Source organism: Pan paniscus, chromosome 18 (assembly GCF_029289425.2).
Source record: "Pan paniscus chromosome 18, NHGRI_mPanPan1-v2.0_pri, whole genome shotgun sequence".
Classification (NCBI taxonomy): Eukaryota; Metazoa; Chordata; class Mammalia; order Primates; family Hominidae; genus Pan; species Pan paniscus.
In genome coordinates this window covers 56298235-56307195 of record NC_073267.2, presented here as the reverse complement: position 1 = coordinate 56307195, position 8961 = coordinate 56298235, and the positions used below count along the sequence as shown (strand labels likewise).

Here is an 8961-nt window from a genome sequence, read left to right as displayed (position 1 = left end):
GCAAGCATGAAAGATCTTGAGCAAAGTTAGAAACAGGATCAAAAACCAGTGAAAAGTGGACTCTTTTGGCACCCATCCTGGTTCTTTCTTTCTGTCTTCAGGTCAAGGACAGATGACCTACACAGATCCTTCTCATTTTTCTCCAGGTCAGTGGGACCCCAAAGGCCCATCTCTCTGTCACTTCCTCTGTGGACCTCTCCCCAGCATGCACTGATGGAATTATTGTTTCATTTGAGTACCTATGAAAGCCGGCATCCAAGACAATCCCTACTTCCTGGGATACATGCCCTTATTTAGTCCCCTCCCACACTGACTGGGGTGACCTGTGTAACTAATAGGATATTGCAAAAATGACAGAGTGTGAGTTTTGAAGTTCAGTTATAAAAGATGTTGTGGATTCCCTCCCGTTCTCTGATGGAAAATGTGCCCTGTAGAAGAACAGTTGCTATGTTAAAAGGATACTTAAGCAGTCCTATGGGGAAGCCCACGCTCTAAGTAACTGAGGCCACCTGACCTCAGCCAGTGTAGTGGTTTTAAAAGATGTCCACAAATTCTTTGACGTGTCTCCCTTTAAGAAGTGTAGTTTAAACCACGCGCCTGTAATCCCAGCACTGGCTTAGGCATGTGGATTGCTTGAGCTTGAGTTCGAGACCAGCCTGGGCAACATGGCGAGAGCACATCTCTACCAAAACCCAACCAACCAAACAAAAAACAAAAATCAGCTGGGCATGGTGTCTCGGGCCTGTGGTCTCAGCTGGAGGGATGGGGTTGGTGCGGGGGCTGAGGTGGGAGGATCACTTGAGCCTGGGAGATTAAGGCTGCAGTGAGCTGAGATCATGTCACTGCACTCCAGCCATGGCAACAGAGTGAGATCCCGTCTCAAAAAAAAAAAAAAAGCCTGGCATGGCGGCTCACGCCTGTAATCCCAGAGGCCGTGGGGCGGGGGTGGGGGGGTGGTGGTGTGTGGATCACCTGAGGTCAAGAGTTCGAGACCAGCCTGGCCAACATGGTGAAACCCCGTCTCTACTAAAAATACAATAATTATCCAGGTGTGGTGGCAGGCACCTGCAATCCCAGTTACTCAGGAGGTTGAGACAGGAGAATCACTTGAACCTGTGAGGCAGAGGTTGCAGTGAGCTGAGACCGTGCCATTGCACTCCAGCCTGGGCGAAAGAGCAGGACTCCGTCTCAAAAAAAAAAAAAAAGTGGAGTTTAATTTTCTCCTTTCCTTCAATGTGGACCGAACTTGTTGACTCACTTCTAATAAATAGAATATAGCAGACATGATGGTTTGTGACTTTTGAGACTTGGTTATGAAAGTAGTTGCAACCTTACTCTCAGCCTTTTTGTTGTTGTTGTTTGGTTGGGGGGGCCTGCGGACTGGAACAGGCTCTTGCTCTGTCACCCAGGCTGGAGTGAGTGGCACGATCACATCTCACTGCAGCCTCAACCTCCCAGGTTCAAGTGATCCTCCTGTCTCAGCCTCGCAAGTAGCTGGGGCTACAGGCATGCCCTACCATGCCCAGCTAATTTTTCTTGTCTTGTCTTTTCTTTTCTTTTTTTTTTTTTTTGCAGAGAAAGGGTTTCACTGTGTTGCCCAGGGTGGTCTTCAACTCCTGGGCTGAAACGATCCACCTTCCTGGGCCTCCCAAAGTGGGCCTCTCTCTTGAATCACTTCAGTTGGCAGGGAAGTCAGCTGACATGTCACAAGGACATTATGGCATCCCTATAGATAGGTCCATGAGGCGAGGGATGAGGCCACTTGCCAATAGCCATGGGCTGGCGCCATCTTGGAAGCACATCCCCTAGTTCCTGTCAAGCCTTCAGATGCTCAGCCCTGGCCAACAGCGCGATTACAACTCCCTTCTGAGAGACTCTGGGCCAGAACCACCGAATTAAGATGCTCCTAATAATCATTTAATTTTTTAAATTAGGCCTTTAAAATATGTGTATATGGTTTAATCTCATTAGCTAAATTAAGGAATTAAAATTTGTTTCATTTATTTTTCACCCAAGTGTGGCAAAACAAACTTTATCATTTTTGTTTTTTTTTTCAGTATTTTGTTGTTGTGTTGTTTTGATTAAGACAGGGTCTCACTCTGTCATCAAGGCTGGAGTGCCGTGGCACAGTCACAGCTCACTGTAGCCTCGACCTCCCTGGCTCAGGCGATTCTCCCACTTCAGCCTCCTGAGTAGCTGGGACTACAGGTGTGTGCCATCATGCCTGGCTAATTTTTGTTGAGACGGGATTTCCTCACGTTGCTCAGGCTGGTCTTGAGCTCCTGAGCTCAATCTGCCCACCTCGGTCTCCCAAAGTGCTGGGATTACAGGCATGAGCCACCGTGCCTGGCCACATTTTTGTTTTTTCAAGAAAGCCAAAAGGTACAGCCAAGAGCTCAGGGCCGGGCGCAGTGGCTCATGTCTGTAATCCCAGCACTTTGGGAGGCCAAGGCGGGTGGATCACCTAAGGTCAGGAGTTCGAGACCAGCCTGGCTAACATGGCGAAACCCTGTCTCTACTAAAAATACAGAAATTAGCCGGGCGTGGTGGCGGGTGCCTGTAGTCCCAGCTACTCGGGAGGCTGAGGCAGGAGAATGGCTTGAACCTGGGAGGCGGAGCTTGCAGTGAGCCGGGATTGCGCCACTGCACTCCAGTCTGGGTGACAGAGCCAGACTCCGTCTCAAAAAGAAAAAGAAAAAAAAAAACCCAAAGAAATAAATTCAAAACCAAAATAATATTTTAAAACAAAGATTGCTAAAGAGAAAACAGAAACATAGGGCAGCTCCTTTGGAAAACAGGCAGTTCTTTACAAATTTAAACATAGAACCTGGGTGGCTCACGCCTGTAATCCCAGCACTTTGTTAGGCCGAGGCGGGTGGATCACTTGAGGTCAGTGACTAGCCTGACAAACATGGTAAAACTTCGTCTCTGCCAAAATAACACAAACATTAGCCGGGTGTTGTGGCGGGCTCCTGTAATCCCAGCTACTCGAGAGGCTGAGGCAGGAGAATCGCTTGAACCCGGGAGGGGTAGGTTGCAGCGAGCCGAGATAGGGCCACTGCACTCCAGTCTGGGAAAAAAAAAAAACAACAAAACATAGTGTTACCATATGATCCCACAATTTCAATACTAAGAATATGCTCATAAGAAAAGTGTACATATGAATGTTGATAGCAGAATTATTTATAACGGTTAAAAAGTGGCCACGCTCAGAGCTGCGGACCCACCGAGCGCCCGCACATGCCCTTCTCCGACAGCCGCGGGGCGCTGAAGCTCGCTTCCCGGCGCAGGACGAGTTTCCCGACCTGAGCGGCCACCAAGACCCAGTGGCCGAGGCGCTGCCCCAGCTGAACGCGGAGCTGCGCGCCAGGGGTGGCTTCGCGCTGGAGGCGCCATCCAGACCCGCGTGGACAGCCCGGGCCACCAGTACTCAGGGCCGTGGGCCGCGTGGCGGCCGACGAGGAGTCCTACGACGTGTTCAAGGATCTCTTCGGCCCCATCCTTGAGGACCGGCACCGCACTACAAGCCCAGCGATGAGCACAAGACCCAGCTCAACCCCGACAACCTGCCGGGCGGCGGCCACCTGGCCCCCAACTGTGTTGAGCTCGCGGTGCGCACGGCCTCGACTTCTGCCTCCCGTGGGTCCCGCGGTGGACGCCCTAGAGACTGGTCGGCGACCTGGCGGGCCCGGACGACGCGCGCAGGAGCAGGACCGACGCGGAACAGCAACAGCAGCTCCTCGACAGCCACTTCCTCTTCCACGAGCCTGTACCGCCCCTGCTCCTGGCCTCGGGCATGGCCCAACGCCCGCGGCATCTGGCACAAGGACAGTATAGACCTTCCTGGTGTGGGGCGGCGACGAGGACCACCTGCGGGCCATCTCCGTGCAACAGGGGGGCAAACGAAGGAGGCATTTACTGCTTCTGCCTCGGCCTCTCCCGGTTTGAAACTCTTCAAGTCTAGGAACGACGAGTTCATGTGGAATCCTCACCTGGGCTCCATCCTCACCTGCCCTCCCAACCTGGGCACAGGGCTGCGGGGGCAAGTGTGCACATCAGGCTGCCCCACCTGGGCAAGCACGAGTTCTCGGAGGTGCTTAAGAGGCTGTGGCTTCAGGCTGGGCGCGGTGGCTCATGCCTGTAATCCCAGCACTTTGGGAGGCCAAGGCGGGCGGATCACTTGAGGTCAAGGAGTTCGAGACCAGCCTGGCCAACATGGTGAAACCACCGTCTGTACTAAAAATACAAAAATTAGCCGGGCGTGGTGGTGGATGCCTGTAATCCCAGCTACTTGGGAGGGTGAGACACGAGAATCGCTTGAACCTGGGAGGCAGAGGTTGCAGTGAGCCAAGATCACGCCACTACACTCCAGCCTGGGCGATAGTGCGAGATTCAGTCTCAAAAAAAAAAAAAAAAAAAAAAAGAGGCTGTGGCTGGGCGCGGTGGCTCACGCCTGTAATCCCAGCACTTTGGGAGGCCGAGGCAGGTGGATCACCTGAGGTCGGGAGTTCGAGACCAACCTGACCAACGTGGAGAAACCCCTATCTCTACTAAAGATACAAAAAATTAGCTGGGCATGGTGGCGCATGCCTGTAATCCCAGCTACTCGGGAGGCTGAGGCAGAAGAATGGCTTGAACCTGGGAGGTGGAGGTTGTGGTGACCGGAGATCGCGCCATTGTACTCCATCCTGGGCGATAAGAGCGTAACTCCGTCTCAAAAACAAAAAACAAAAAACGGTCAGGCGTGGTGGCTCACGCCTGTAATCTCAAAACTTTGGGAGGCCGAGGCGGGCAGATCACGAGGTTAAGAGATCAAGACGATCCTGGCCAACATGGTGAAACTCCATCTCTACTAAAAACACAAAAATTAGCTGGGCGTGGTGGCACGCGCCTGTACTCCCAGCTACACCAGAGGCTGAGGCAGAAGAATAGCTTGAACCCAGGAGGCGGAGGTTGCAGTGAGCCGAGATAGTGCCACTGCACTCCAGCCTGGCGACAGAGAGAGACTCCGTCTCAAGAAAAGGAAAAAAAAAAAGAGGCTGTGACTTCAGAAGTGAGGGACAGACGGTGTGGACGTGGCCGTGGTGGGTGGGGTCTTTGACGTCTCCAACGCTGACCTCCGGGGCTTCTCAGAGGTGGTGCTGGTGCAGATGCGGGTGGGCATCATAAAGCTGCTCATTGAGATGGAGCAGTGGCATCACCAGGGCCAGGCCACCTATGGCCTAATGCTTGCCCAGCCCGCACCCACCACCAGCCCTTGCTGCTTCCTAACTTATCGCCCGGCCAGTGCCTGCCATGCACCCCTGATGTTGGCCACCTGGCGAGCCCTTAGCCTCGCTGTAGAGACTTCCGTCACCTTGCTAGCATTTTTTTTTTTAATGGTAAGATATTGCTGACGCTGAAATAAACTAGAATTTTGGCCTAAAAAAAAAAAAACATAGAAACAATCCAAATGTACATCAACTGATGAATGGATAATAAAATGTGGTATATCCATACAATGGAATATTATTCAGCCATAAAAAGGAATCAAGTACTGATAGATGCTATAACATAGTAAACCTTGAAAACATTATGCTAAATGAAAGAAACCAAACACAAAAGGAATATACTGTAGAATTCCATTTATAGGAAATGACCAAAATAGGCAGATCCAAAGAGACAGAAAGTATTAATAGATTAGTGGTTGTCAGGGGCTGAGAACAGAGAATGGGAAGTGGCTGCTATTGGGTATAAGGTTTCATTTTGCAGGGATGACAATATCTGGGAATTAAATTGTGGTGATAGTTACATAACATCTGTGAATATACTAAAAACTGAATTGCACACTTTAAGTGGTATGTGAATTATATCTCTATAAAGCTACTGTTAAAGCCAGCAGAAGCAGACATTCAATACTTCCCACATAAACATTACTGCTTTTTGGCTTCTTATAAGGGTGCACTAAAACCATAAGATAGGCTGGGCGAGGTGGCTCACACCTGTAATCCCAACACTTTGGGAGGCCGAGGCGGGTGGATCACCTGAGGTCAGAAGTTCGAGACCAGCCTGGCCAACATGGTGAAACCCCGTCTCTACTAAAAATACAACAATTAGCCAGGCGTGGTGGCAGGCACCTATAATCCCAGCTACTCAGGAGGTTGAGACAGGAGAATCACTTGAACCCGGAGAAGGAGGTTACAGTGAGCCGAGATTGCACCACTGCACTCTAGCCTGGGCAATAAGAGTGAAACTTCATCTCAAAATAAAAAATAAAATAAAATAAATAAAACCATAAGATGACAAAGATATTTACTTGGAATGTGGGCCAGACTTGAGTTACTTCTAATAAATAGAATATAGCACATATGATGGTTTGTGACTTTTGAGACTTGGTCATGAAAGTAATTGCAACCTCAGTCTCTCTTTTTTTGGTGGGGAGTGGGGCTGGGAGAGGGGGACAGGCTCTCGCTCTGTCACCCAGGCTGGAGTGCAGTGGCACAATCACAGCTCACTGCGGCCTCAACCTCCTGGGTTCAAGTGATCCTCCGGTCACACAATATTGTGTGAATCTATGGCAAGAATAATAGAACAAGGGCTGGTCGTGGTGGCTCAAGCCTGTAATCCTAGAACTTTGGGAGGCCGAGGCGGGTGGATCACTTAAAGTCAGGAGTTCGAAACCAGCCTGGCCAACATGGTGAAATCCCATCTCTACTAAAAAATCAAAAAAATTAGCCGGGCCTGGTGGTGCACGCCTGTAGTCCCAGCTACTCCGGAGGCTGAGGCAAGAGAATCGCTTGAACCCAGGAGGCAGAGGTTGTAGTGAGCCGAGATTGTGCCGCTGCACTCCAGCCTGGGTGACAGAGCAAGATTTCATCTCAAAAAAAAAAAAAAAAAATAATAATAATAATAGAAAAAAGGAAGCTAGCAAAGTATTTTTCATTGCAACATAATACATGCTGAGATATTGCTAAGGTGTGCATTTTGAACATGAAGGTGATACAAAGAAAAAAATTGTTTTCCTGCTTCTTTGGTCACAAACACAACTAGCTCTGATATTGTCAACAAATGTGGTGTGGAGCTTTAGAACTGTGGAGAAGTACGTTGGATGGCAGAGCTGCAACAAAAAAATACCCTGGAGTAGGTAACCAGTTTAAGGAGCAAAGATCAAAATGTGAGTGAAAACAATGATTCTTTCCTTAAGAAAGTCATGCTATGAAAAAAAAGTCAGCTGAAATAAACAGTGCAGTTAGGCATATAGTAAAAATTGTGAATTATGTAAAAGTGAATGCATTAAATTTGAGATTATTCTTTTTGTTAGGTGATAATATGGAAGGTGATCATAAACAATTGTTATTGCATGCCATAGTAGCTTGTAGCAAGTCCTGATATCTTTATTATTTATGAATCGTTATTCATGGATGCTGTATTTGCAAATTAGCCTACTCACTAAAATTTATTTGTAATCCCAAAATCAATACTTGAAGTGCTTTTGCAGTCATTCGTGGACATGTTCAGAGTGGTAAAAAAATTGAGTTGACTGACACTCCCATTCCCAGCAGTGGTCAAAGTCGACGCTTTGCTTCTTGTTTTGGCTCTCATACTGTAAACAAACGTCCCATTTTGTGATCTATTTAGTGACACTTTGGGTGGGGGGGTGTTGTTAGTGATTTTGCTGTTTAAAATGGCCTCCAAGGAATCGCGATAACCCCAGAGGCGGAGGTTGCAGTGAGCAGAGATGGCACCGTTGCACTCCAGCCTGGGGAACAAGAGCAAGACTCCATTTCAAAAAAAAACAAAAAAACAAACAAAAAACCCCTCCAAGCACAATGCTGAAGTGCTGCCTCGTGTTCCAAAGTGCGAGAAGTCTGATGTGCTTTACAGAAAAAATACATGTGTTGGAGAAGCTTCAGGCACAAATTGTTGTGCTGCTGGCCATGAGTTCAATGTTAATGAATGAACAATATATATTAACTAACGTGTTTTTAAACAGAAGTACACATAGACTAAGGTTCTGGATTAATCTCTTGAGAAAAATGTGACCAGAGGCTTGCAGGAAACGAATCCTGCATATTCCCTGGGAGCAATGGTCAGAATTTGCTAATTCGGTGTTCACAGTGACTTTCTAGAACATAACTACTGCAAATAACAATAATCAACTGCATGTCTTTGTGTAGCTCTCTTCCACCAGGCCAGTGAATATGGCCTAACCCTGTGTTACTAATAGAACTCAGTGGGAGCAATTCTCCATGACTTTTTTTTTTTTTTTGAGATGGAGTTTTGCTCTTGTTGCCCAGGCTGAAGTGCAGTGTTGTGATCTTGGCTCACTGCAACCTCCACCTCCTGAGTTCAAGCAATTCTCCTGCCTCAGCCTCCCAAGTAGCTGGGATTACAGGCACGCACCACCATGCCTGGCTAATTTTTTGTATTTTTAGTAAAGACGGGGTTTTGCCATGTTGGCCAGGCTGGTCTCAGCCTCCCGGCCTCCCAAAGTGCTGGGATTACAGGTGTGAGCCACCACACCTGGCCGATTCTCCATGACTTCTGAGCCCATAAAAGCCTTGCAGCTTCCACCTTGGTCTCTGGAATACTTGTTATTAGAGCCCTAAACTGCCACATAAGAGGTTTGACTGTGTAAAAGGAGAGACCATACGGCAAGGCTCTAAGTCTATGTGGAGAGGGAGAGGAGCCCAGTTGATTCCAGTCTGCCAAGATATTGGGTATGTGAGTGAAGTCAGTCTGGCCAAGAGATCAGAGGCTGCCTTCCTCCATGCATGCGGTTTGTTTCTGGACACTCAACTCTATTCCACTGATCTGTATGTCTATCCTTCTGCTAGTATTGCACTGGCTTGTTATGTAGGTTTGTAGGTTTAAAATCTGGAAGTGTGAGTCTTCCAGGTTTGCTCTTCTTTTTCAAGATTGTTTCATTATTCTTTTTCAAGCTTGTTTGGGGAAAAAATTCAGAGTCCCTGTAATTTCTAT

At 48.3% G+C, this 8961-nt stretch overlaps 1 pseudogene; it reads left to right on the top strand.

Annotated features, from left to right (window-relative positions):
- The first annotated feature begins 235 nt into the window (after positions 1-235).
- LOC129394253 (creatine kinase B-type-like) lies at positions 236-7101 on the top strand (annotated as a pseudogene).
- The last annotated feature ends 1860 nt before the right edge of the window (positions 7102-8961 follow it).